The 27,804-nt window shown below is 42.9% G+C and overlaps 1 protein-coding gene across 2 annotated transcripts in view; it reads left to right on the forward strand.

Annotated features, from left to right (window-relative positions):
- Positions 1-6,945: 6,945 nt before the first annotated feature.
- The window catches only part of LOC136871956 (insulin-like growth factor-binding protein complex acid labile subunit), an 81,551-nt gene continuing 60,692 nt past the window's right edge, over positions 6,946-27,804 (forward strand). The window contains exon 1 of one of the 2 annotated variants that reach the window (XM_067145711.2): positions 6,946-6,997. The gene's annotated coding sequence lies outside the window, so the exon portion shown is untranslated. Of the gene's footprint in view, positions 7,077-27,804 lie in introns of both variants that reach the window. The other variant, XM_067145712.2, reaches the window with a different exon arrangement.

Genomic DNA, 27,804 nt, shown 5'->3' on the forward strand with positions numbered 1-27,804 from the left:
AGGCTGTTTTAAATGTGGGGCTTTCTCACATATCGCCAAGAATTGCCCAAACTCGAATAGCACCCCCTCCTGCTCAACTTCTGGTGCAAATTCCACCTATGCCAATAATAAAAAGTGACTAGTGGCTTCGGCTGAGTCGACTAATCCATCTTCCCGAGACTCAGCCCCGGGTAAACAGGTTGTAAATTCAGGGAACGTGCAATTTTCAAATTCATCTTTTGAAGGTCCCAAAGAGTGTCTTAGGATTGCGGCGGATACCCCCGCACCTGTTCCTTTTCTTAAGATTGAGTTAAATAACGAGCCTATAACAGCTCTCTTAGATTCAGGCAGTGTTTGTTCGATTATTTCGGCTGAATGGTATTCTAAATTGAAAACGGTTTGTAAACTTCCTGACTATGTCTCTTCTCCTGTTCAATACGTTTCGGCTAATTCATCTCCATTAGAAATTCTAGGTTCCTTACTGGTCAAAATTCGTGTTTTTAAGTTTACATGGAAAGTTAAATTGTTTGTGGCCAAGCAATTGTCTAGCCCCATTATATTGGGAGCGGACTTTATTTCTCACACTGGTCTTGTGCTCGATCTCCAGTCTAGGTCGTGCACATTCAAATTTGCTTCCAATTGTAAAATACCACTATTAAAGTGTAATTCTGTGTCATGTTCTTCTATTTCGCCTACCCAGGATGAGATGTTGTTAGACCTTAGACATCTACCTGAGGAGCAGGCTAATAGTATTCGCAAACTGTGTCAGTCGTTTCCCGAGGTGTTCTCTGATACTCTTGGTGTTACTGACCTTATTGAATACAAAATTGAGGTCACGGATTCGATTCCTGTCCGTTTTCCACCTTATAGGCTATCTCCACCTAAAATGAAGGCTCTGAAAGAAATTATCGACCAGATGTTGAAGGATGGTATTATTAGGCCCTCTAAGTCGGCGTATTCATCGCCTATTTTTCTAGTCCCGAAACCCCAAGGAGGCTTCAGGCCTGTCATTGATTACAGGGCTCTCAATCGGAAGGTGGTGTTGCAATCTGTGCCCCTTCCTGACCTTCATTCTTGTTTTTCATGGTTTCGTAAGGCCAAGTTCTTCACCATCTTGGACTTGAATCAGGCCTATAATCAAATTCCCCTTGCCGAAGAGTCTAAACATCTTACAGCGTTTGCTACGGACTGGAATTTATACGAATACAACCGCGTGCCTTTCGGGCTCCCCACCGGAGCAGCTGTGCTCACTAGGCTACTAGATAGGGTCTTCTCCGACATCAAATTCGAGTACTTATATCACTACTTAGATGATGTCGTCGTATTTTCAGAGACTTTTGAAGAACATCTAGATCATCTGCGAGAAGTTCTCGATCGCCTTCGTAAGGCGGGGTTAACTGTTAAGTTGTCCAAGGTTGCCTTTGCTAAGCCCTCTATGTCATTCCTAGGGCATATTGTGTCACCCGATGGGGTAGCAGTCGATCATTCTAGAACACTGGCCATCCGTGATTTTAAACCTCCCAAGGACATTAAAGGTATCGCCAGGTTCATTGGTATGGTGAATTTCTTCAGAAAGTTTATTCCTAACTTTGCTAATAGAGCGGCGCCCTTAAACCTTCTTCGTAGGAAAGGCATCAAATTTGAGTGGGGACCTTCTCAACAAGCCGCTTTTGAAGATCTGAAATTAGCTCTCTGTAATGCCCTTGTCCTTGCTATGCCTGATTTCTCAAAGAAATTCATCGTCCAAACGGACGCGTCATCGTCAGCTGTAGCTGCAGTCCTTCTTCAAGAGACTGAACTAGGGAGGCGACCCATCGCCTATGCATCTAGGACTCTATCGGCTCAAGAAGCCAAGTATTCCATCTATGAGCTCGAAGGGTTGGCAGTCTTATTTGCCTTAGAAAAGTTCCGTCTCTATCTGGAACATGTCAAATTCGACCTGGAAACAGATAATCAAGCCCTAAGCTGGGTCTTAGGTAGGCCGCGTCGTACTGGTCGTATAGCCCGTTGGGCCATCCGTATTTCTGCCTTCCAATTTGATGTCAGGCATATTAGAGGTACCGAAAATGTTGTTGCCGATGGACTCAGCCGTATGTTTTCAGACGACGTTGAGAACCATGAACAGGTCGACAGTTCATCACCCCCCGAGTCCATGCTATCTGGTGTTAATGCCATCTTAACAGATGCTCCCATGCTTTTTAGGGACATTGAGAAATACCAACGTGAAGATCCGACGCTGGCTCCGATAATGGAAACCCTTTCTTCTGGGGAACATGTTGTCCCTTATGTTCTGAGGAATGGTGTTTTATGTTGCCCTTCGAGGCATGATAAGATGATGAAAGTTGTCGTTCCAGCTGTTCTTGTGCCTATGATCTTCAAGTATTATCATGAAACCCCATTAGGAGGGCATCTGGGTATCTTTAAAACTCGTGAAAAGATTCGTGAAATGTTCATCTGGAAAGGTATGGACGGTGAAATCCGTGAACTTGTAAAAGCTTGTAAATCTTGTTTGCTCAGTAAACCCACCATGTCCACCAAGGTAGGCCTTTTGTCTTCGCATCAAGCATCGCGCCCCATGGAACGCCTGTATATTGATTATGTAGGACCATTCCCCCAGTCAAAGGGTAATGCCAACAAGTTCATCCTTGTGTGTGTAGATGGTTTTACCAGATTTTCCTGGTTATTTCCGACTAAGCTGGCTACCGCTCAGTCCACCATTACTTGCCTAAATTCTATTTTTGCTTCTTTTGGTCCGTGCCAATATATTGTATCTGATAATGCTAAGGCTTTTACATCTAATTTATTTCGTAAATTCTGTTTTGACTTATCCATCTCTCATGTAACTACTTCGGCGTATTACCCTCAACCATCTCTGGCTGAACGGGTTAATCGTAATCTCAGGTCCGCACTGATTGCCTATCATCATGATGATCATTCCAGGTGGGACACGTCCCCGCATTGGTTAGCTTTTGCTTTGAATTCGGCGGTTCATGAATCTCACAAGTTTACTCCAGCTTCTTTGATGTTCAAGTTTGTTCCCAACTCGCCGCTCTCTAACCTCTGGTCTCTGAGTGACATTCTACCCGAGACAATAGATCCGGATAACATTAAAGATCTTTGGAAGAAGGCTAAAGCCAATCTTAAAGTGCCTCATGAAAAGGTTAGGGAAAGGTATGATCGTGGACGGAGACCCACCCCCTTGAAGGTAGGTGACCAGGTGATGGTCAAGAATTTTGTTCCCGCGGGCAAGCTTGCCCCCAGATTTCATGGGCCTTGTATCATTCTTGATTTTCTTACGCCAGTTACGTTGTTAGTAAGCAATCCAGCCACCGAGAGGATATTTAGGGTTCACCTGTCACAGGTGAAACCAGTGTAAATTTTGTGTCAACTTGCTTCATATAATTTGAAAGGAATATGAAGGTTATATTTTTTTTGAGTTCAACTTTTAAGGCTTTCTGCCCCTTCTATAATATTTTGGTCTTATATGTAATCCTCTTGTAAAACCTTCCCCGATCCGTTAAACTGCCATTCTGTCCTTGCCTCGGCCATTACCACGCTCCCGTCTCCTGCTTCATACACACTGTGGCGTAATTTGAGTAAATGCCATGGATATCTGCACGCCGCTGACCCCTCAACCTCCTCACCTAGCCTGTGCCCTCAAAGAAACATGATGGTCCAACACAATTCTGCCGCCTAGCTTTAATGTTTCAGTGCCCCCGCAGCCGCGCGGCGCTGTGCCGCGTTTGGGTCCGAGGATGGGCCCCCTCGGCCCCAGCGAGGACGACATGTGCACGGCGAGCCGGAGCTCTCCTCCCGGCCAAGGCTGATGTGCGGCGCACGACCTGCTACTTGCCCGCAGCCTGTATACCTTCCCCGCGGGCGCGGCGTGTTTCAACACCCCTGCTCCCCTCATAGTGCGGGCGAGCGGTATCTCAGGGTACTTGAGGGGTCCGAGCGGCTTCCTTTGGACGCAAGCTGCAACGGCCGGTCTGGCCATCCAACTTAGCCTACATCAACTACATGGACAGCCACTATAAGAGATGACTACACTTGGGAATTCAACAACAAATTTGGTGGACATTGCAAAATTTTTCATCACATTTTAAAAGATTATCTTCAGAAATTCGCCTTCTACAAAGATAAAAACCTTACGTTACCAATTACAACAAAAATTTTGGAACTGAATTAAGAATTTCTCAAATACTTCTGCAATTTATTTTAATATCAACATCAAAACTTGGACTTTGTTTTCAAACTATTTCATGTGTCACCCCTGGTGGAACTTTTGGGGGGGGAGGTCTGTACCGGGTGGTACACCTCCACGCCGCTAATTTAAAATGTGCGCCTTTTGAAACTCCTCTGCTGGAGGAACTCTGAACTTTATCTACTCTATTAATTCTCTACCTTCTCAGAAGATGTCACCATGTGGAAAATTTTGAGTTTTAGAACTGTGTCACTTTTGATGTGTTTTTGTTTCGCTTGAAGTAAGAAGTGTGAACTTTCTCTTCTAGAGGACACTACTGAAGATCTACAATAGTGCAACCTAGTGCGGAGTCAAAGAACTATTTTTTGGAGAAAATTTAATTTCAAGAGTTTGTTCCTTGTTAAATTTTTTTCTATCATTGTTTAAGTTGGCAATATTTCCCCCTTTCTTCCCCTTGTTATGAATGTAACCAATCCCGAATTTCTTTAATTAATTTCTGACCAATCAGGGGTATCTTCCCCCAACTTGAATCTGTTGCGGGGTCCTATCCAATAAAAACGTTGTGGGCGGGTGTTTTCTTTCCCCTAACGCCTAGAACCTTCCACGAGAGGTTATAAACTGCTGATTTTTGGGTCTCCGGGCCTCTTCTGTTCCATCTTTCAGTGTGTTAAGTACATAGCAGGGGGCGGGAAGCGCCTCTTTCTTCGGCAGCGGTCAACAACAAGGTAATGGCCGATTAATAACTTCTTTCCTTGCTAGCTCAGCAGTTTAACTTTCGGGGCGGGTTCTAAGCGTTCTACCATGTAACCTTTTCCTAAATATAACTACTCTTTTATATATTCTCTTTTAAAGCTTCATATTGGGATAGAGAGTGCTAACCCTCTCGAGCTCCCACTCATATTGTTGTGAGGTGAACTTAGTTTTCTCAACCTATTCTTCGATAACGTAAAACAAAGTGTTCTCTTCTTAAGTCACCTCTTTAGTATGGGATTAGCCCTTGTGTTAACGGCCTAGTGCCAAGTAGGTCTTAATCAAAGGGTACTAGGAGTGCAAGTTTGCCTCCTCCCAAATTGTTATTTTAGAGGTCATTTAATTAACCTTCTTTTTCATTTAATAGACCTCAGTAGGTTGGGTATTTTACCCCTGTGTATATGTCCTTAGAGGACAGCTTGAAGGTGAAGTTTGGTGTGGCCTGTGAGTGGCTTACACTTTGAGAGCAGATTGCGCTTTTGGAATTCAATTTTGTATGCCTCGAGGAGGCTTTACTGTGTAATTTGGAGCAAGTGCTCCAGGGTTTGATTGGGGTCTTCTGCCCCTTTGTTAAAATTTGTATATCGGAAAGTTGGGCTAGTTGCTCAAGAATTGTGAACTCAGGGCTCGAAGCCCAAATTCTGTAATCTCTGTAATTGTACTTTTCAAATTGTGTTTCGGCTACTAAGTACCTGTTCTTGTTATTACTTAATTTTGAAAAGAAAATATAACCTTGTTAAATTTTACAGTAACTTTGATTCCGTAGTTTGAGACTCATTCACGCCCGCACCTTCTTTCACCTCTACCTACCACCAAAACACGGTAACAATTATTATTATTATTATTATTATTCTTATTATTGCATGTTTCTGTGCTGCTTGGTAGTGTGTTGTATTGTCTGAATATGAAGAGGAGAGTGTTGGAAGAAACACGAACAGCCAGTCCCACAGCCAGAAGAACTAGAAGAACGCGATTAAAATCCTCGATCCTGACGGTAATCGAACGTGGGGCCCTCTCAACCGAAAGCCTCAACGCTGACCATTCAGCCAAGGATACTTTTTTTACAAGTTGTTTTACGTCGCACCGACACAGATAGATCTTATGGTGACGATGGGATAGGAAAGGGCAAGAAGTGGGAAGGAAGCGACCCTGGCCTTAATTAAGGTACAGCCTGGTGTGAAAATGAGAATCCACGGAAAACCACCTTCAGGGTTAACGACAGTTGGGTTCGAACCCACCATCTCCCGAATGCAGGCTGATAGCAGCCAAGGATAAAGCAATAACGAACAATTCTTCTTCTTCTTCTTCTTCTTCTTCTTCTTCTTCTTCTTCTTCTTCTTCTTCTTCTTCTACCGCTTTTCCCACGCTTGTGGGGTCGCAGGTGTGAACTGTTGGAGCACATGTGGATTTGGCCCTGTTTTACGGCCGAATGCCCTTCCTGACGCCAACCCTATGTGGAGGGATGTAATCACTATTGTGTGTTCCTGTAGTGGTAGGTAGTGTAGTGTGTTGGTCTGAATATGAAGAGGAAAGTGCTGGGACAAACACAAACACCCAATCCCCGAGCTAGAAGAATAAATCAGACGTGATTAAAATCCCCAACCTGGTCGGGATTCGAACCCGGGACCCTCTGAACCGAAGGCCTCAACGCTGCCAGCCAAGGAGTCGGACACATAAGTAACTATTATAAGTTATTAGTGAAGTACCCTTCTTGTGGTTCTTCTCTCCTCATTGGTCCGCGTACTTTGAGACTATTTGTTTATTGCCTCTGTTTTAAAAATTCTTGTGAAAATTGGAAATTTTAGATATTACTCACTTTTGGTCTATATCTGCAGTGTGAATCATAGATTAGAGGCTGAGTGCGTACAGTTAGCGTGGCAATGCCCAGCTAGGCCTTGAACCTCTTCCGAGAACAGGCTGGTCGCGAAAATACAGGTTCCCCTCCACACTTGTGACCGCCCTACCATCACGTCTTTCATATAAACGCAGTGATGCAGTCTTCAGGAGGAAATAGCGCCTGTGTCTCGAGCGGAGAAGGTCGCCAGTTACTTTGTGTTGTGCCCGGTGAGTAATACAGTGAGTAACATTTCTTGTGTAACCAAAGGTGAGGAAATTCGTGTTCATCAAGCCATTGTGATGACAGGTGATTACCGGTGTTTTATTGGGAATATGAATGGGGAAACCATTCCAAATTGTGATGTTAGTTATAAAGAAGGTAATGGTGTGAACCAAGGAAGATTTATCTATGAAATGTTTGAACCATTGTTATAGCTTCATTTAGTGACTAGGAACAACCTGGCTTTGTATTATTCGTGAAACCTATTGCGAACGCGTTGTAATGGTGATGGTCAGAGCTTAGTTTCACATTTCAGTTTAAGTGTTACAGTTTTATAATATCACTTCTATAAATCTATAGTAGCCCGCCTGGTGGCCATGATCGTTAAGGTGTTGAAGTATAAACGGTCTGACACCGTAGTTAGCCGTTTCGAGTCCCGTTGATCGAAAAAATGTTCACCATCAGAATGTTGGCCGCAGGGTAGGGGAGGTGGTGGTATACAATTTCTAATCACTACACTGCGTGCCAGAAAACCTGGATTCAACTCCAAACCTCTCCGCAGTGTTCATATGGAGTGAAGGCATATGCCGCTGTTGATGGTGATTCGTCCGTCGGATGGAGACTTTAAGCTTTGAGCAGAACCCATGGTGCTATTTATCAGGAGTAGGCTATGGGGCGGCACCGGGTTTCACACTCTCCCTCCCCTCTGTGGGTGGGAGCGGTAGAATTAAACCCACTGTATCCCCTGCCTGTCGTAAGAGGTGACTAAAAGGGGCTCCAGGGGGGCTCTCAACTTGGGAACGTGGGTTCACGACCACGGGGCCCTCAGCTGAGTCCTCTTGGCATTGCTTCCGCTTACTATTGCCAGGATCCTCTCTTTCATCTATCCTATCCGACCTTCCTTAGTCAACTCTTTTTCTTTACCGACCCCGACGGTATTAGAGCACTCGAGGGACTTTCATTTGCACGCCCTTCGTGGCCCTTGTTTTTTGGCCGATGTCTTCATTTTTCGAACTGTCGGATTCCAATTTTTAGTGTTAGGCCTATATAGAGGATGGTTGACTAGTTGGTAGAATAACACCCATGGAGAGACCGGGATTTGAACCACGGAAGCCAGTGGTGAGAGAACGGTGCGCTGCCGCCTGAGCCACGGAAGCTTTTCTGACTATTAGAGTTAATTGCAAACAAACTAACTTAAGTAGTCTGTTAATCTGGTTAGATGCAAAAGGATGCCACCTGGTCTTAATTTCGTCAGCAATAAATAAATTACACTAGCCTGCAATGATTTCCTGGTTTTGATGAAATTAGGTGATTCATATGGAAAACAATAATCACCACCACAACCACCACCCTCTCTGTTCCTTCTATGATTTATCACGTCATTCATTTCACCTCATTAACTCTTTGCCCCTGTGGGTGGGGGCGGTAGATTAACACCCACGGTAGCCCCTGCCTGTCGTAAGAGGCTACTAATAAGAGCCCCAAGGGCTCTGAACTTTAGAGCGTGGGTTGGCGACCACGGGGCCCTTAGCTGAGTCCTAGCGTTGCTTCCACTTACTTGAGCCAGGCTCCTCACTTAAATCTATCCTATACGACCTCCCTTGGTCAACTCTTGTTCTTTTCCGACCCCGACAGTATTAGAGCACTCGAGGCGTAGGGAATCTTTCATTTTCATGCCCTTCGTGACCCTTGTCTTCCTTTGGCCGATACCTTCATTTTTCGGTGTGTCGGATCCATTCCGGGTTTTTTTCTCTGATTAGTGTTATATAGAGGATGGTTGCCTAGTTGTACTTCCTCTTAAATCAATAACCACCACCACCACTCATTAACTCCTCTGATGAGGTTGACGTCAGGAAGGGCATCCAGTCATAAAAACCCACCACAACAGATTCAGATCACCTCATACCCGACACCGTTGAGAAATGAGACAAGGGTTGGACAAATAAACAGCTTCTGTAAATCTGTGCGATACTCGTATTTTCAGATATTCGTTTACATCACTGGTTTTCTGTCACTTCGAAAGAAAAGTAGCTTCTCTCTACGTAGTCTCCAATGAGCAGCAGTACATGTGATGATTCTGAAGATTTTATTATCACTATTTCTTAGCAAATTAGCATCTAACGAGACAAACTCCACTTCATGTTACTCTCTGACTATATCCATAACATGAAAATTCAGAGCCTGTTTCCAGTCCATTCGATCGGGTCAGGGATGGGAGGAATGAATGAAGCCCCCATCTAGCGGCGAGGATAGGAATTGTGCCGGCTGCCGATGCATGTCGCACTCCTCTAGGGCAATGATCAATGACTGACAGATGAAATGAAATTATACTGGAGAGTGTTGCTGGAAGATGACAGGGAAAACCGGAGTACCCGAAGGAAAACATGTCCTGCTTCCACTTTGTCAGACACAAATCTCACATGGAGAGACCGGGATTTAGTCCCAGGGATCCCGGGTTCGATTCCTAGCAGGGTCGAGATTTCAACCATCATTGTTTAATTTCTCTGGCAACGAGGGCTGGGTGTATGTGGCGTCTTCATAATCATTTCATCCTCATCATGAAGCGCAGGTCGCCTAAGGGAGTCAAATCGAAAGACCTGCACCTGGTGAGCCGAACATGTCCTTGGACAACACTCCCGGCACTAAAAGCCATATGTCATTTCATTTTTCATACTTAGATGTAATTGCAAACAAACTTCAGTAGTTTGTTAATCTGGTTAGATGTAAAAGGATGCCACCTGGTCTTAATTTCGTCAGCAATAAATAAATTACACTAGCCTGCAATGATTTCCTGGTTTTGGTGAAAATAGGTGGTTCGTATGGAGAACTTGTGTGCTGATCTCGAAAAAATCAACCAACCGTTTGTCGTAACACGTGCAGATTGTATGTAATTATATATTTTATATTTATCGACGTTCGAGATTTGATGTCTTTTTTTTTTTGCTTTACGTCACACCGACACAGATAGGCCTTCTGGCAACGATGGGATAGGAAAGGGCTAGGAGTGGGAAGGAAGCGGCCGTGGCCTTCATTAAGGTACAGCCCCAGCATTTGCCTGGTGTGAAAATGGGAAACCACGGAAAATCATCTTCAGGGCTGCCAACAGTGGGATTCGAACCCATTATCTCCCGAATACTGGATACTGACCGCACTTAAGTGACTGCAGCTATCGAGCTCGGTGAGATTTGATGTCAGTTTAAGAAAATTCATTTCATCATGTTTCGAAATTTTTTACCAGGCATCAAAATACACGAACGACACTAATATCGGTGTGTAGAATTCAGTGAAAAAAACAGAAATGCCTCATCATGTACCGTTTACAGATATAAATTAAAAAATCTTATATTATGCTAATTACAGAAATATGAAAATTGTATCACATACAAAAAAAGCCATTCATAACAATTGGTGGAATACATAATATTATGACTTACTATCCGGAAAAAAATGCTAGAGGGTGGGATAAGACACCCCCTAGTACCCTTTGATGAAAAAAATGTAATATTGTATTGGATGTTTTGTATAATGTAAGAAAACCGGACTCCGGCACTGAATTGAGTGTGTTAAAATTATAGCATCTCAGACCTCAGGAAAAAGTCAATTTTTCTGGCAAGTCATTTACGTTAAACTATGCAATAATTTTCTTGCTTATCTTAAAGCGGTTCCAAAATTTACTGAAATGTAATCAAAATCCGCTCCCATCGTCGCCATAAGACCTGTCTGTGTCGGTGCGACGTAAAGCAACTTGTAAAAATAAAAATCAATCAATCAATCAGTCAATTAATCAATCAATCAGTCGATCGATCAATCAAGCAATATACTTAAGAGAATTGAACGTCACGTTGTGAATACGAAACTGGAACACGTGGATCAGTTCAAGTACTGTCCGACTCGTTGGCTGAACGGTCAGCGTACTGGCCTTCGGTTCAGAGGGTCCCGGATTCGATTCCCGGCCGGGTCGGGGATTTTAACCTTAATTGGTTAATTCCAGTGGCACGGGGGCTGGGTATATGTGTTGTCTTAATCATCATTTCATCCTCATCGCGACGCGCAGGTCGCCTACGGGAGTCAAATAGAAAGACCTGCACCTGCCGAGCCGAACCCGTCCTGGGATATCCGGCACTAAAAGCCATATGACATTTCATTTCAGTTCAAGTACTTAGGACGGGTATTCTTCCACGATAGTTATATGTTTGTTTGTCTGTCTATTTCTTAGTTCCGTATCTCGACACGGGGTCGGGAATGACGTGAGATGAATTTATATGACATGTTTTTACGGCCAAATGCCCACCCTGATGCCAACCTCAGTTAAGGAGCGAAAGAAGATTAAATGTTGAATAAAATTGGGTAAGGAAGTGGAAGGAATCGGCTGAGAGCTATGAGTAGGAACTGTACCGGCATTTGCCTGGAAGTGAAAATGGGAAATCGCAGAAAATCTTTCTCATGACAGCTGACTGCGGGGGGTTCAAACCTAACCGTCTCCAATAGCCATATCGCGACAACACGCGCGGCCACCTCGCTCGGTCCACGATGGTTATATACTAAATGAAATGAAATCAAGGCGCAGCAAAACTAATGCAGTGAGCTCACAGTTACGACCAACAATATTCTATGAGACAGAAGTGAGTTCTCAGTCGAAATTATATATTCATCGATCTGTTTTCAGATCGACTTTGCTATACGGGTGTGAAGCTGGGGGAGGGGGAGGGCAGGATATCTTATTCATAAAAATTGAGGTAATGATAAGTACTGTACCGAGCTCGATAGCCACAGTCGCTTAAGTGCGGCCAGTATCCAGTAATCGGGAGATAGTGGGTTCGAGCCCCACTGTCGGCAGCCCTGAAGATGGTTTTCCGTGGTTTCCCATTTTCACACCAGGCAAACGCCGGGGCTGTACCTTAATTAAGGCCACGGCCACTTCCTAGCCATTTCCTATCTCATCGTCGCCATAAGACCTACTGTGTCGGTGCGACGTAAAGCAAATAGCAACAACAATAAGTAGTGCTGCTACAAGCAAAGGCAGGAGGGCACTAACAATGAGGAGAAAAAATTACCAATGAACTCGGTAGATTAAGTTGTATGTATGATCCGGCTTCGGTGGTGCGGTCGTGGAGAAGGCTAGGTTATATAGGAGAATAATGGACTTGGCCATGTAGGGAGACCAACAGTGTTTAATTATTTTAAAATAAGATGTGGTCCGCCTCTGTGGTGTAGTGGTTAGTGTGATTAGCTGCCACCCCCGGAAGCCCGGGTTCGATTCCCGGCTCTGCCACGAAAATTTGAAAAGTGGTACGAGGGCTGGAATGGGGTCCACCCAGCCTCGGGAGGTCAACTGAGTAGAGGTGGGTTCGATTCCTACCTCAGACAAACTCGAAGTGGTTTTCAGTGGTTTCCCACCTCTCCTCCAGGCAAATGCCGGGATGGTACCTAACCTCCCTCTTTCTTATCTATCCTTTCCAATCTTCCCATCCCCCGCAAGGTCCCTGTTCAGCATAGCAGGTGAGGCCGCCTGGGCGAAGTACTGGTCACCCTCCCCAGTTGTATCCCCCGAGCCAGAGTCTGAAGCTCCAGGACACTGCCCTTGAGGCGGTAGAGGTGGGATCCCTCGCTGAGTCCGAGGGAAAAACCGACCCTGAAGGGTAAACAGATAAAGAAAAAGAACAAGATAAGATGTGTGGAGGGAACAAGGTCACAGATCTTCAACAGTTGCAAACAGAGAATTACGGAGGCATTTACCTGATTCACAGAGGCTTGCAGACTCAACACTGAAAGGTGTATCAGTCTCTGTAATCACCTATAATAATATATAATATTAATATATCAATATGGTGAAAAAACACACGATAAATAAATGGACAAAAGAATTAAAGCAATTCACGTACAAGCATAATATTAGAGAACTTCACCTTGCATACATAGTTCTTAGATAAAATTAGAATATAGTATCTAAGCTCCTTGGCGGAATGGTCAGCGTAGTGGTTTTCGGCTCAAAGGGCCCGGGTTCGATCCCCGGCCGAATCAAACATTTTAACCTCAAATGGTTAATACCCCTTGCTCGGGGATTAGGAGTTTGTGCTGTCCCCAACATCCCTGCAACTCACACAACACTATCCTCCGCTACAATAACACGCAGTTTCCTAAACGCGGCAAATTGCGTGCCCACCCTCGTCCGAAAGTCTGTCTTACAAGGGCTGCACTAGGCTAGAAATAGCCACGCGAAATTATTATTATTATTATTATTATTATTATTATTATTATTATTATTATTATTATTATTATTATACGTACTTTTGGCACAGTTTTCTCTGTTTTCATTTTACTGATGTAAAACTCAAAACAGTGTTTATCAATGCCGTACTTTAAAGGAAAAGTATACTTATGGCTGTGATATTCAGCGTATTTAATTTGGAGTAGAATACAACCAGCAAATATCAGTACCAGCAGGATACACAACACTCCCAGTCTTTGTATGTGTTTGTTCTATCAGTTTTAACACTATAAAATGAAGTAAAATGAAGACATACTGGGATGTATAGAATCCCTCAAAAACGGAAACAATATTAAGTTCCAAAGATAATTTTTCAAAATATCGTTATATAGTGCAGCGTTTCTCAAATATTTATTTATTTATTTATTTATTTATTTATTTATTTATTTATTTATTTATTTATTTATTTATTTATTTATTTATTTATTTATTTATTTATTTATTTATTTATTTATTTATTGCACACTACAGGACTTAGCCAACGGCCGTAGCCGTGTTGAAACACCGGATCCCGTGAGATCTCCGAAGTTAAGCAACATTGGGCGTGGTCAGGAGTTGGATGGGTTGCCACGCGCTGTTGGTTGGGGGTAAGGGAATGGAGGAGCGGAAAGGAACTGGCCACCCTACCGCACGTAAACTCCGGCTCAGGAACACCTCTGCGGAGGTTCGGACCTGCCTTCGGGCAGAATAACCCTTACCTTACCTACAGGACTTAGTTTCCCAATTACAGTGGCAACTACGTTATATAAACTATAATTACCATGTCGGTACTTATAAATAAACCACATTCTAATTTTATCTAATCTAATCCCCTATATTATAATATATAAAATATTTTTCTAAAAACTAAAGAGCCATATATCAATATGGTGAAAAAACACACGATAAGTAAATGGACAAAAGAAATGAAGCAATTCACGTACAAGCATAATATTATAGAACTTCACCTTACAATGCATAGTTCTTAGATTTCTCCTATTTTTATGACTTCATACAATTGCGCGATGAAGTTCAGTTAGAAACTCGCGCATTGGCAGACTGAAGTCAAGGCCATTATTTTTATGAATGGCACTGTTGAAGATACTACAGAGCCTGTTCACCGGCGAGTTGTCAAGACATACGTCCTGTTTTATTTTTTTTTTTCTTCCATTTTAAAATGTTATAATACTTCTGGAACTGAAGCGAAGAACATGAAAATTATTAACATACAGGTATGGGATTGTCTAGAGTCCATTTCTTAGGAATACATTCAACAAGATGGTGGACAGAAGCAGACGATTGCTCGTATGTATAGTCTCTCAGAAATCCGATGGTCGCCAATTAAAGAAACTGTTTACCTCATTGAGCGCCGAGTGGTCGTCGGCAACCTTGTTTGATTCCCATTGTTAACCCTAAATAAATCTTATTTTTAATGTTAATAGAGCACGCATCGGCAATAAGTAATGATATCAGCATTGAATTCACAATTCACGTGACTTCTTCCTACATTGAACTAAACGGAACTGAATAGCGGCTACTGGAACTGCGGCTTGCATGTATGCAACCCGCCCGACTGCCTTAGTCTATACTTGTTTCTCCTACGGTTTGGGCTATTTTAAGGTTTTTATAATACCTTTGCCGGTAAGACCTAGTGTTTACAGTGCACGATGTCTTCTGGTATGTGCTAGAACAAAAATTTACTTTCATTCACCTGACTGTCTCATCCTTGGCTTTGACTATGTGAGTGATGTACGAGCAATATTAGTAATGCCATTAATTATGCAGCCAGTCTCTGTTATGAATGGTGTGAAAATATCGCTGATGAGGTCGGCTGGTGCGCGCATTTCAGTGGACTTGGCAGACTGGTAATCACATTTTATTTTTAGATCAAGTGAACTAATTACTGACTTTGAGATAGCGTGCCTTCCTCTTATACAGAAGTGGCGGATTCGATACCCTGACAGTCCAAGGTTTTTATCTGGATAGAGGGCTGAAACGGGATCCGTTCAGCCTCATGAGATCAACTGAGAAGCTGAATGGCAAAGGATCCGGACACAAAAGACAACCAATTACATAGCTGGATACTGGGTGGCAAGTGGATGCTATGTTTACAGATTTTGAAAAAAAAAAAAAAAAAAGCATTTGATAGTGTAACTTACTCCCTGCTAATAGCTCGATAGCATGGTTGCTTTAAGTAGGAGATCAGTTCGCTTTATATCCGTATTTTCTAGTATTTATATCCACCTTGCACACAGCGAGGTTTTACAGGATACATTAATTGCACTTAATCGTATCGTTCACCAAACTCTCAACCAACATAGTCCTCGTGAATGACAGAATTATATAGGGCATTGTTCATAATTACTGTGCTCTTTTCAGGCGAGTTGTTCAGGACCTTTATTGAAATCACGTCTGTAATTTAGAACTGTTGATTCCTTGACTGATTTTCCGACATCCAAACTCATTTAGCATGAAACAGTGTCACGTATTGGACCCCCTGTAGGTGGGGACGGTATCCCCTGCTTGTCCTAAGAGGCGAATGAAAGGGCTCTTCATCTGGAACGTGGGTTGCGATAACATGGCCCTTAGTTGAATCCTGGTATTGATTCGATATACTTGTGCCAGGTTCCTCAATTTTATCTATCCTATCCGACCTGCCTTGGACAACTTTTGTTATTTTCCGACCCCGACGGTACTAAAGCGTTCGAGACATAGCGAGTCTTTCATAATCCCGCCCTTCGTGGCCCTTGTCTTTCTTTAGCCGATACCTTCATGATTACCCAATTGTACTTCCTCTTAAAACAATAGTCACCACCACCCACACCTTACCTTCATCTTCCGTCTGTGGGTGAAGATGGTAAAATAACATCTACGGTATTCCCTGCCTGTCGTAAGAGGTGACTAAAAGGGGCCCTAGGGGCTCTCAACTTTGGAGCGTAGGTTGGCGACCACGGGACCTTTAGCTGAGTCCAAGTATTGCTTCTAATTACTTGTGCCAGGCTCATCACTTTCATCTATTCCATCCGACCTTCCTTTGTCAACTCTTGTTATTTGCCAACCCCGACGGTATTAGAGCATTCGAGACCTAGGAAGACTTTAATTTTCCTGCCCTCTGTGGCCCTTGTCTTTCTTTTGCCGATACCTTCATTTTTCGAAGTGTCGGACCACTTCCATTATTCCCTCTCATTAATGTCATGGAAGATATTTACCCGGTTACCCTCTTAAAACAGTACTCTCCGAGCGAGTTGGCCGTGCGGCTAGGGGCGCTCAGCTGTAAGCTTGCATTCAGGAGACGGTGGATTCGAACCCCACTGTCGGCTGCCCTGAAGATGGTTTTCCGTGGTTTCCCATTTTGACACGAAGCAAATGCTGGGGATGTACCAAAATTAAGGGCCCGGCCGTTTCCTTCCCACTCCAAGCCCTTCCCTATCTCATCGTCGCCATAAGACCTCATATGTGTCGGTGCGACTAAAGCCATTCGTAAAAACAAAATAAAAACAGTAACCATCACCATCACTCGATCGACAACGCCTTGAGTGCGTAATAAACACATTTCGAACGCGGTGAATACACGATTTTTTAGGCAACTGAATGATTAAGTCATTTCAACAAAAAAAGTCTTTCTTTTTTTCAGACTTTGTTACAGTAGTGATGTTTCTAATGGTAGCTGGTTGATATGAACTTGTATTAAATCGACGTGTTTGACGCCATTAGTTATATAAGTTACCCAAACTTAAGCTTGAAGCGTAAGTCGCACACTTGGAAGGTTTTCGACTACGCAAGGATGGGATAGGGCCAGATTGGGAAAGATGGCAGCCGTGGCCTTAATTCATTAATTAATTAAGGTGAGAAACCACGGAAAACCATCTTCAAGGCTGCCGATGACAGGATTTGAACTCACTATCTCCCGAATACTAGCTCACAGCTTAGAGAACTGAACCGCAAGGCCAACTCGCTCGGTTGCTGAGTTTCTGTCGAGTGAATCCAAAAATTCCGATACAGAAAATACTCATTTCATAGGAATCCAAAAAGGTACAAATATTTCCAATTTTTAGCAAAATTGCTTAAAATTATAACTTTTTCAACGAATGCGTACAAGTGAGTCATTTTGAAACTAGCATTAGTATCAAAATATGATATTATAATTCGGCTGTCTAAAATATATTTTGATCCCGAATAATTTATTTAGTGAAAGCCATGTAGTTGAAAGCACTTAGATTGCATTTTTTTAAGTTCACCTTAGTGCTGATGCTCTGAATTCAAAAGGTATCCCGGTGAAATTACAGTCCGCATTCGAAACTATTTGGCATCCTGAAACAGGAGATTGGCTTCGCATTACGAGAACGTCACCTTTCTCTTCTACTGTGCTAAAATCCCCTTCAGGCGTGTAAACACTTTGTTGGCAAAGCAACCGTTACTCGAGAGTGTAGTATCTTGCTCGATAGCTAGGCCACGCAGCGGAGCAAGGTACAGCAAGTAAACACGACCATAAGTGAAGCAGCCTCGACGTGGTACCGTGCAAAAGATTAGAAGTTCATCAAAAACAAAGGTGTCACAAATATGTTTTCATTCTCACTCAGCTATCAATTAAGAAAAATAAAACACTCTCTAATAACTGTAACAAGCATCTTCGTGATATTGTTAATGTCATTGGCTTTACGTCCCACTAACTACGGTTTTCGGAAACGCCGAGGTGCCAGAATTTAGTCCGGCAGGAGCACATTCACGACACGAGGGTGACGTATTTGAACACCTGCAAATACCACCGGATGAGAAATAAGAAAAAATGGTAACGGCAAGTGAGATTCATAACGCTGTCAGATAGCTTTACTTCTGCAGAAACAGTTATTTGATTGAAGGAAATCCTTAATCTCCTCCAAGACGACTCCTGCTTCTTTTTTTTTATCACGTGACGTTTTGTATTTCAAAATAGGGCCTTTGTGTGTAGGAATGCTTTCATAGCTTTGAATTTGTCCTGTGTTGATGGGTGGAAGCTAGTGCCAGGCCCTGTCTGACACGGATGTTACGTGTTTGCGATCTCTGGCGTGAAGGGCATTCCCAACACTCTGTGGCTACTTCATGCCTGTTAACTTGTTACTGCTGCATATTTTAGGGAATAAGAATTGTTGTTTTAAGCGGAAATACCTAGTAAACATTCCTCTATTTACACTAATCAGGGGCGGAGGGGGTGGGGGGATGGCAGATTTACAATTCTTCGAAGAATGGGGATGTTCAGAGTTGTTTAAAGAGGACGTGTAACTTGGATACTGTCCTCTATTAACACTAACCAGAAGGAAGAGGTCCGACACTTCGAAAAATGAAGGTATCGGCAAAAGAAAGACGGAGGGCGTGAAAACTCCCTAGGTCTCGGAAACTTAATACCATCGGAGTCGGAAAACAAGAAGAGTTGACCAAGGGAGGTCGAACAGGGACACTGAAGCGAGGAGACTGGCATAAGTAAGTGGAAGCAATGTCAGACTCAGCTTGGATTATAAGGAGTAAACCCAGGATCTCTCAACTCGGAAACGTGGATTAGCGACCACATATCCCCAAATTGAGCCTGACATTGCTTCCACGTATTATTATTATTATTATTATTATTATTATTATTATTATTATTATTATTATTATTATTATCATCATCATCATCATCATCTTATACCCAGAGTTGTCCAAATTATTCGGTGAATGGTCAGCGTACTTGCCTTCGGTTCAGAGGGTCCCGGGTTCGATTCCCGGTCGGGACGGAGATCTTACCTGTGTATGGTTAATTCCTACGGCTTGGAGACTGGGTGTTTTTGTTGTCCCAACACATTCCTGTTTATATTCACATAACACATCACCCTACTAACAACCACAGAAACTCGTAATAGTGAATACATTCCTCCACAGAGAGTTGGTGTCAGGAAGGGCACCGTAAAGCCGGGACAGAGCCACATCTGCAACGAAGTTCGTAACCGCGACCCAACTAGTGTGAGAAAAGCGATATAATAATAATAATAATAATAATAATAATAATAATAATAATAATAATAATAATAATAATAATAATAATAATAATAATAATAATAATATCATTTTATACCCAGAGTACTTGTTCGGTAACCCATTCGAGATCTGATGAACTGTATTCCAGATCCTTGCATCAAGACACTTAGACACTGCTTTTTATTTTCTGAAAAAAAAAAAGAAAGAGATTATTACAGTAACTTCCAAATTTTGTACACATTCTGCGATATTCCCTAGAATTTATTCCACACACTTTTCCTTGTTACGTATTTATTATGAGACGAAGTATGAGGAAATCTTCCCCTGTTTCGTAATTTTGCTTTAGATTTTGTTTATATTTTAGGCACATTTCGTGCGTTGTACTCTCCTTGTGTGTGTCTGTTAGGTCATCAGCCCAGAGGCTGGTTGGATCCTCAAATAGCACCACCAAAATGTATGCGGTTATGAGGAAACCCCAAAAACCAATGGCAGCACTAAAATGAGGCGTACTAGGCAAGATGAGGAGTGAGGTAGTTTGCCATTGCTTTCCTCACTGGGTCAGAAAGTACTATTGCAGCACAACTGACCCTATGAGCAGCACCTTTCATAACACTCAGATGCACTAGTCATGCTCTGAATGTCATTACGCAGCACTACCCATACCCCAGCAACTTCCATATTGTCACAGCCATGGATGTTGACTGGGACTTCGGTGGAAGCTACACTTTGCTCTGGCCTGTGCCAAGAGATGGATGCAAAAGTACTGTATTCATCAAGAAATGACAGCAGGCAGAGTACTCTCCTTATGACGACGAATCTTTTCTTTTTTTTTTTTTTTCGGCAAGACTTCTGACATCACGACGTGCATTACAACCGAACATTTTATTTTGGACGTACAACCCACTCGTTTTTCTTATGGATGTAATTTTTCTACAAACATGTCCAACATTCCGCATTTTCAGTATAATATTCAATTTCTTTTGACCACATAGACATCCGGTCTTGATTTTATGATCCTCTTTTCTATGTGTAATTTTTTCTTTACCATCACTGCACATTCATTTATTTTTATTTACCTATTGAAATAATTCCCAAAAGCATAGACTCTATCATGGGGAACAGTACATAGCTTTTTAAAATTTGCTTTATGTCGCACCGACACAGATAGATCTTATGGCGACGATGGGATAAGAAAGGCCTACGAGAGGGAAGGAAGCAGCCGTGAACTTAATTACAGTGGAGTGGTTGAGATGTGGTGTTGGAGGCGAATATCTACCAATGATAGAGACGAGGATTTTAGTGAGGAGAGGGGCTACTGGTGCTTGGCCTGTTGTGAAAATGGGGAATCACGGAAAAACATATTCAGGGCCGCCGACAGTGGAGCTCGAATCCACTGTCTCCCGGAGGCAAGCTTACAGCCCCGGCGCCCCTAGCAGCATGGCCTACTCGCCCGGTAGTACAAAGCTAACTGCAAATATAACGGACTTACAGATGCTAGTGGCTTTACGTCGCACCGACACATATAGGTCTTATGACGACGACCGGACTTACAGACATGATATGAAGGATATGATTTACATCTAAATTACATACAGATTGCAATACAGTATACAAGAAAATCTGATGGGTAAAAAACAAGTATGATCGTTAGTGAAGTTATATGAAAAAGGTTTTACCGGCACATAGACATTCGATCTTGATTTTATGATCTTCTTCTCCATGTGTATTTTTTTCATTCATGTATTTTTATTTACCTATCGTAATAGTTCCCGAAAGCAGAAACTGTATCATGGGGAACAGTACACAGCTTTCTACAATATGCTTTATGTCGCACCGTCTTATGGCGACGATGGGAAAAAAAATGCAAACAGCAATCTTTTTTTTTTTTGCTATTTGCTATTTGCTTTACGTCGCACCGACACAGATATGTCTTATGGCGACGATGGGGTAGGGAAGGCCTAGGAATTGGAAGGAAGCGGCCGTGGCCTTAATTAAGGTACAGCCCCGGCATTTGCCTGGTGTAAAGATGGGAAACCACGGAAAACCATCTTCAGAGCTGCCGACAGTGGGGCTCGAACCCACTATCTCCCGATTACTGGATACTGGCCGCAATTAAGCGACTGCAGCTATCGAGCTCGGTAAACAGCAATCTTAAATAGTGAGAAACTTCTTACACAAGGGAGGGAAGTGTACACATAACTGATTATAAAATAGTAAAACAACTGTTAAATATGCAAGGAAATACCAAAATATATTACGATGTATACTGACATTTGTGCCTGAGGAAAATGAGTACAAACAAGCAAAAATGTCATTATTAAATGAATGTAAATGTATAAGGAATATAAACTTGATTATAAAGGGGATTATGATCGCATTAAGGAAGGGTGGAGGGTGCAAGTATTCTGTTCTACAGGAATTCGACAAGTTCCCTTAATGACATTAAGTGTTGTTTCCAGGATTCTCCAAAATGATTGATTTTTACTTATTCACTATTCCTTCAGCCTTCTTTTCTTTTAGTCATTGACATAAAGTAGTTACTTATTTTACTAATTTTGAACAATGCAAATCCAAACTCGTTTGTGACGTCCTTGGGTGCCACGGCACTCAAGTGGTGTTGAAAGTTGGGACCACCGACCTCAAAAAGGGTCCTATGTCCCACGTCAATGGAGGGGAAGGTTGATTGTGTCATTGATTGAAGTTCTGGCGAATTTACCATCTTGGTGGTGTCGAAATTTTGTCCTAAGCTTCCGGTAACAAGGAAGGGTAGGAGGTCCGATGTGTGTGGAGTGGTTGAGATGTGGTGTTGGAGGCGAACTTTTACCAATGATAGAGACGAGGTTTTTAGTGACAGGAGGGGCTATCGGGGCTTTATTGCATGGCTACGAAGGGGTGTATCCAACGCCACCTAGATCTAGGCGGCGTTGAGGTAGCCCGTTTATGAGGGCTGCGAGAGACTGAGTGGGATACCAGGCGTTTGTTTATGTATGCAGTGTTTACAGGAAAGGAGAGTGAGGGGTCTGGCATTAACATGAGTCAGTGAGGAGGGAAAGTAATTGCTTTAAACGTTCTGTGGTAGGGTGAGGCAGTGTGAATTGGTTTGTTGCTATTGAAGGGTTGGGAGGGGTGAGTTTGAGGCTTAGTAGAGACGAGGGTTGCTGGAAGGGTGGTTGAAGTCTTGAGTTTAGTTGACGGCGGGCATGATGTGTCTTATTAGCGTTCTTGAAGAAGGGGCAGCCAGGGTACGAAGCTGCGTGATTGCCGAGACAATTCGCACACATCACCTGGTACCTAGGTACCTTGCAGATGGAGTGGTAATAGTGGTGGTGTTATTCAGAACGGTTGCAGCGGGTGGCGTTCTGACACTCAGCAGCTGAGTGGTTCAGCTGGACGCAATTATAGCACATTATTATCAGAGACTATTGAACGTTAGGCTTTCTGAAAGTGGTTCGAGTTCGAACCCTAACGGAGGCATTGGTTTGAGTTGTGCTATGAACAAGTGAGGGTACTGATTGAACAGGTGGTAGTGCGGCTGGTTGTACGTTGATTTGAGTGGCTTGTGGGATTGTGGTGTGAGTGGAAGGTATTTCGGTTAGGATGGTTTTCTGCATGGTTTTGGTTGGTTTAAATGGGTTGGGTTTAGGTTGTGTTTCAGCTTGACAGATAGGAGGAGTTTCAGTTTGAGTGATTGTGTCAAAGGTAGGAGTTGGGAGTATGGTTTGAGTGCTGGTGGAGGAAAACCAAGGTAGGGACGATGCTTCTTCTTCTTCTTCTTCTTCTTCTTCTTCTTCTTCTTCCTGCTCATCCTCAGAGCTGGGCTGAGGAGAAGGGAATGGGGAGAGGGGTGAGTTGAGAAAGGGTTTGATGGATTGCACTGATTAAATTTAGATTAATTCAAAAGTCACGTGAATATCTGTGAACACCGGCCTATTGCAGAACGGATATACTACTGGTAAACTGATATCGGAGAGAGCGTAGTTACCTGTTTCTAGTTCCATACTGACCTGTGAGGACTAGAAAACAATAAAATAGGGTACCAACTTCAGAAAAATAAACACTTAAAATTCAGTTCGTGAATACAGTATCATCTTCTGTTGGATTTATAATACAAGGGCTGTTCAGTTGAAACGCATATAAAGCTGGCAACACTGCGAATAACTGGCAGGACAACCAAGAGGTCTTCGCAACACTGCATGATTTGGTGTTTATAGTAACAGCTCAGTATGTGGCCAGTCCGAGACACGCGTCCGGTAAGTAGAAGAAGAAGTTGAGGCAACATTCGTGTTTCATAGTTACGTCGAAACGAATACAACGTGCTGTGTTTGCCCTGGAAAACTGCCACGGCGTGTCCTTGTACTCCACGATAACGCACGTCAACACGGTGCTAACGCAGCAGCGGGTACTCAGCGCCGTTTTCGAAATGAATCATCTACCTGAGAACACTTGGGACTATCTCCCCCTGTGGAACAACCCACGGTATCCCCTGCCTGTCGTAAGAGGCGACTGCATGGGCCCAGAGGGGCTCTCAATTAAGGAGCGTGGGTTGGCGACCACGGAGCCCTTAGCTGAGTACTGCATTGCTTCCACTTACTTGTGCCAGGCTCCTCACTTTCATCTATCCTACTTGACCTCCCTTGGTTTTTTCCGATCTCGACGGCATTAGGTTGCGAGGCCTAAGGAGTCTCATTATCACGCCCTTCGTAGCCCATGCCTTCCTTTGGCCGATACCTTCATTTTTCGAAGTGTCGAATCCCTTCTATTTTTCTCTCTGATTAGTGTTGTATAGAGGATGTTTGCCTACTTGTACTTCCTCTTAAAACAATAATCACCACCAACAACACCACCACCGCCTCTTGGGACTATCACCTATTTGGTCCGTTGAAGAAGGAAGGCCCTAAAGAGAAAATATTCCATCACCAGTCAAGTGGTTCGTAGTCCTTTGGAACGGTGGTTCAACTAGCAACCAATGTTCTTCATTGTTGAAGTTAAGTTACCGAACACTTTAATGTCGATTAAGAATAATGGGTAGCCTATCAATCAAATCAGTCAATCAATCAACACTGATCTGCATTTAGGGCAGTCGCCCAGGTGGCAGATTCTTATCTGTTCTTATCCTAGCCTTTTCTTAAATGGTTGCAAAGAATTTGGAAATGTATTGAACATTTCCCTTGGTAAATTATTCCAATCCCTAACTCCCCTATGTATAAATGAAAATTTGTCCTAATTTCTTCTCTTGAATTCCAACTTTATCTTCATATTGTGATCTTTTCTACTTTTTAAGACACAACTCAAACGTATTCGTCTACTAATGTCATTCCACGCCATCTCTCCACTCAGAGTACGGAACCACTTACTCGAGCAGTTCGTCCCCTTTCTCCCAAGTCTTCCCAGCCCAAACTTTGCAACATTTTCGTAACGTTACTCTTTTGCCGGAAATCAACTCTCCCTCTCGCTCTAGTCTATGTTTTAAGAATAACCCTTCATCACCAGTCAAGTGGTTCGTAATCCTTTGGAACGGAGCTTGTCATAGTATAGTTGTGTGTACTAATGGAGTGATGTTTCATATCCAGGTAAGGATCGTGATCAGACCTTGTACCTGCCGGATCGAGATGTTTTGCTCCCATTAGATCGCATTTTTAATTTAAGAAAAATATTACCGGTACTGCCTACCCTAGCATACCTTCAGAATATACGAGATATACGAAATCGAACTGAGAACACAGAACACTAGCTGTCTCGTTACTGTATTGAAATGAAATGTCGTATGGCTTTTAGTGCCGGGATATCCCAGGACGGATTCGGCTCGCCAGGTGCAGGTCTTTCTACTTGACTCCTTTAGGCGACCTGCGCGTCATGATGAGGATGAAATGATGATGAAGGGAACACATACACCGAGCCCCCGTGTCGTAGGAATTAACCAATTAAGGTTAAAATCCCCGACCCGGCCGGGAATCGAACCCGGGACCCTCTAAACCGAAGGCCAGTACGCTGACCGTTCAGCCAACGAGTCGGACGTTACTGTATTGTCTGGCCGATATCGACACCGGTTCATACGAACTCCGAAATTTTTCGACAGGCTGGAGTGATGTTTCATATCCAGGTAAGGATCGTGATCAGGCCTTGTACCTGCCGGATCGAGACGGGTTCAATTTGATCGGGCCTTGAGTATATTATTCGGGGTCACCCGACACTGTATTTAGTATGCACTACTTATAACACGCCATTACCATATGCTAAAATGAAATCTGGAACGTGCTTGGAGTACAAAAGAAGGTTAAGTAAAGGAACACTTCTGAAACGGAACGAATGAAACCACATTATTTGAATACTTGACTGTAAATCCCATACATTGTTAAAACTATTTGATACAAATGGTATACCAAATAATATGATCGTTCAACTATTCTAAATGAGAAAATGTAATTCAACCTTTAACTAATCCCCTTTGATGTGGTGATGACGTCATGTGCAATACGTTAGCTACCGTAGTCACACCTTGCGCAGTCATCCTGCTGCTTTAAAGTAACACATACACCATTCTCGTAGATGCAATATTGTTAAGTATAAAACACAGACTGTGCTACTGAACTAATGTAATCGAGGATGAACCAGTTAGTACACACACAACTATACTCAACAATGAATGACAACACTTCACTAATTACTGGATAATTACTAAAGTCTCTTGTCCTCACAGCGTATCTTTGGCTGGCAATCTTTACCTGGAACGAGCGATTCTCCGTCATTTTGATTGACAGGTTTCAACTTTCACTGTAACTTCGCTTCGCACGCACCACAGTCACTTTACACAGCAGTTCCATGTAGTCGGGTTCGAATATACGCCTGTTGGCTATTACTACGCACGAAGACAGTACACTTGGCTCGACTCCAGACAAGACCGATAACTTCCACAATCAGTTCACGTGACCGCTTCACACACGTAACTGCTCAGCTCACGACTCGTATCTGGCTATTGAACACTCACTAAAACAACACCGCACCAACTCTTCGTGGCGATCCTACTTTTATATGCTTAGTGATGTTCTAATATCTTCGGAGTACGACCACAATACGAGTGTTCTAGTTTTGTCTTCCAGAAAGATCGTAGAGACACCATACGAAACAGACAATAGAAGCCGAGGACGTCACGTGTCTGGTCGGTAGCTCACCAGCCTGATTAACTCACCTCGTCCAGGAAATACTGAAGTTGCTACATGCCTCGGAAAGCCCTTGGAGAAATGGAAGGTGAAGACTTCCACTATCCATAACCTCTTCACTAAGTAGGAGACAGTGGTAAGCTCTAAGTCCGGCTGCCTATACCGCCAGAAATTAACCTTTTACTCATCTTTGGAGTAGGCTAAGTGAACCTCAGGACGCTCCAGGAGTGGAATACAGGTAGTAATACATTTCTTTAAATTCTCTGGCGGTATTATTTTCTATTTAAAGACGACTGAGAACTGTTGTATGAAGCCGTTTTGCTTAGGGCGTAATACTTTAGCGATGACAGGTTAGAATATGTTAATTAATTTCCACGAACTATGCAAAACTTCATGGAGCAACTTCGGAGACTTTCTATCAGAATGCGAGAAAGCTGACCTTAGGACAGTAGATCGCGCATTAGGTTATGATGACTCAAACGTGTTAATGATTACGGCTCAATCCGTCAGTTCTACAGAGCGAAAAAGTCTGAACTGAGAAGAGGCAGATGCCATGCTTATGACAGGGTGTGTTTTGGTAATCGTGGGTTTGATCGGAAACATATAGATATTGTTCGTCCCTGGTATCATTAAATGGAGGAGGAAACGTTGAGTTCCGAAGAAGGATGCTAGTGGCAAAAGAAAGGGAAGCGCTAGTGGCGGCTCCTACCCTGGCAAGTAGGTAATAATAATAATAATAATAATAATAATAATGGCGTGTGGCCTCCGAAGTGGCCTGATGCAGGTCTTTCGAGAGACGCAGTATAGGCGACCTGCACGCTTGTGAGGATGGGGCCCTACCTATGGTGAATTCTAATGAAGAAGACGGCAAAAAACCTGCCCCCGAGTCATTGGAATTAACCAATGAAGGTTAAAATCCCCAACCCGGCCGAGAATCCAACCCGGGATCCTCTGGGCCAAAGGCCATCATGTTAACCATTCATCCATGGAGCCGGACGACAAGTAGATAAAGGTGTGCCTTAAAGTCAATGGTGTGACCATAACCAAAGAAAACAGAATACAATTCGAAAGAAGCTTATTATTATTATTATTATTATTATTATTATTATTATTATTATTATTATTATTATTATTATTATTATTATTATTTCCGACTCGTTGGCTGAATGGTCAGCGTACTGGCCTTCGGTTCAGAGGGGTTCAGTTACCTACACATGGCAGATGCCGCCCACCCTCATCGAAGGGTCTGCCTTACAAGGGCTGCACTCGGCTGGAAATAGCCACACGAAATCAAAATTATTATTATTATTATTATTATTATTATTATTATTATTATTATTATTATTATTATTATTATTATTATCGTTCCCACATGCAACACTATTCTCCATCATAATAATATGTAGTTACCCTTACACGACAG

This window comes from Anabrus simplex, chromosome 4, assembly GCF_040414725.1.
Source record: "Anabrus simplex isolate iqAnaSimp1 chromosome 4, ASM4041472v1, whole genome shotgun sequence".
Taxonomy (NCBI): Eukaryota; Metazoa; Arthropoda; class Insecta; order Orthoptera; family Tettigoniidae; genus Anabrus; species Anabrus simplex.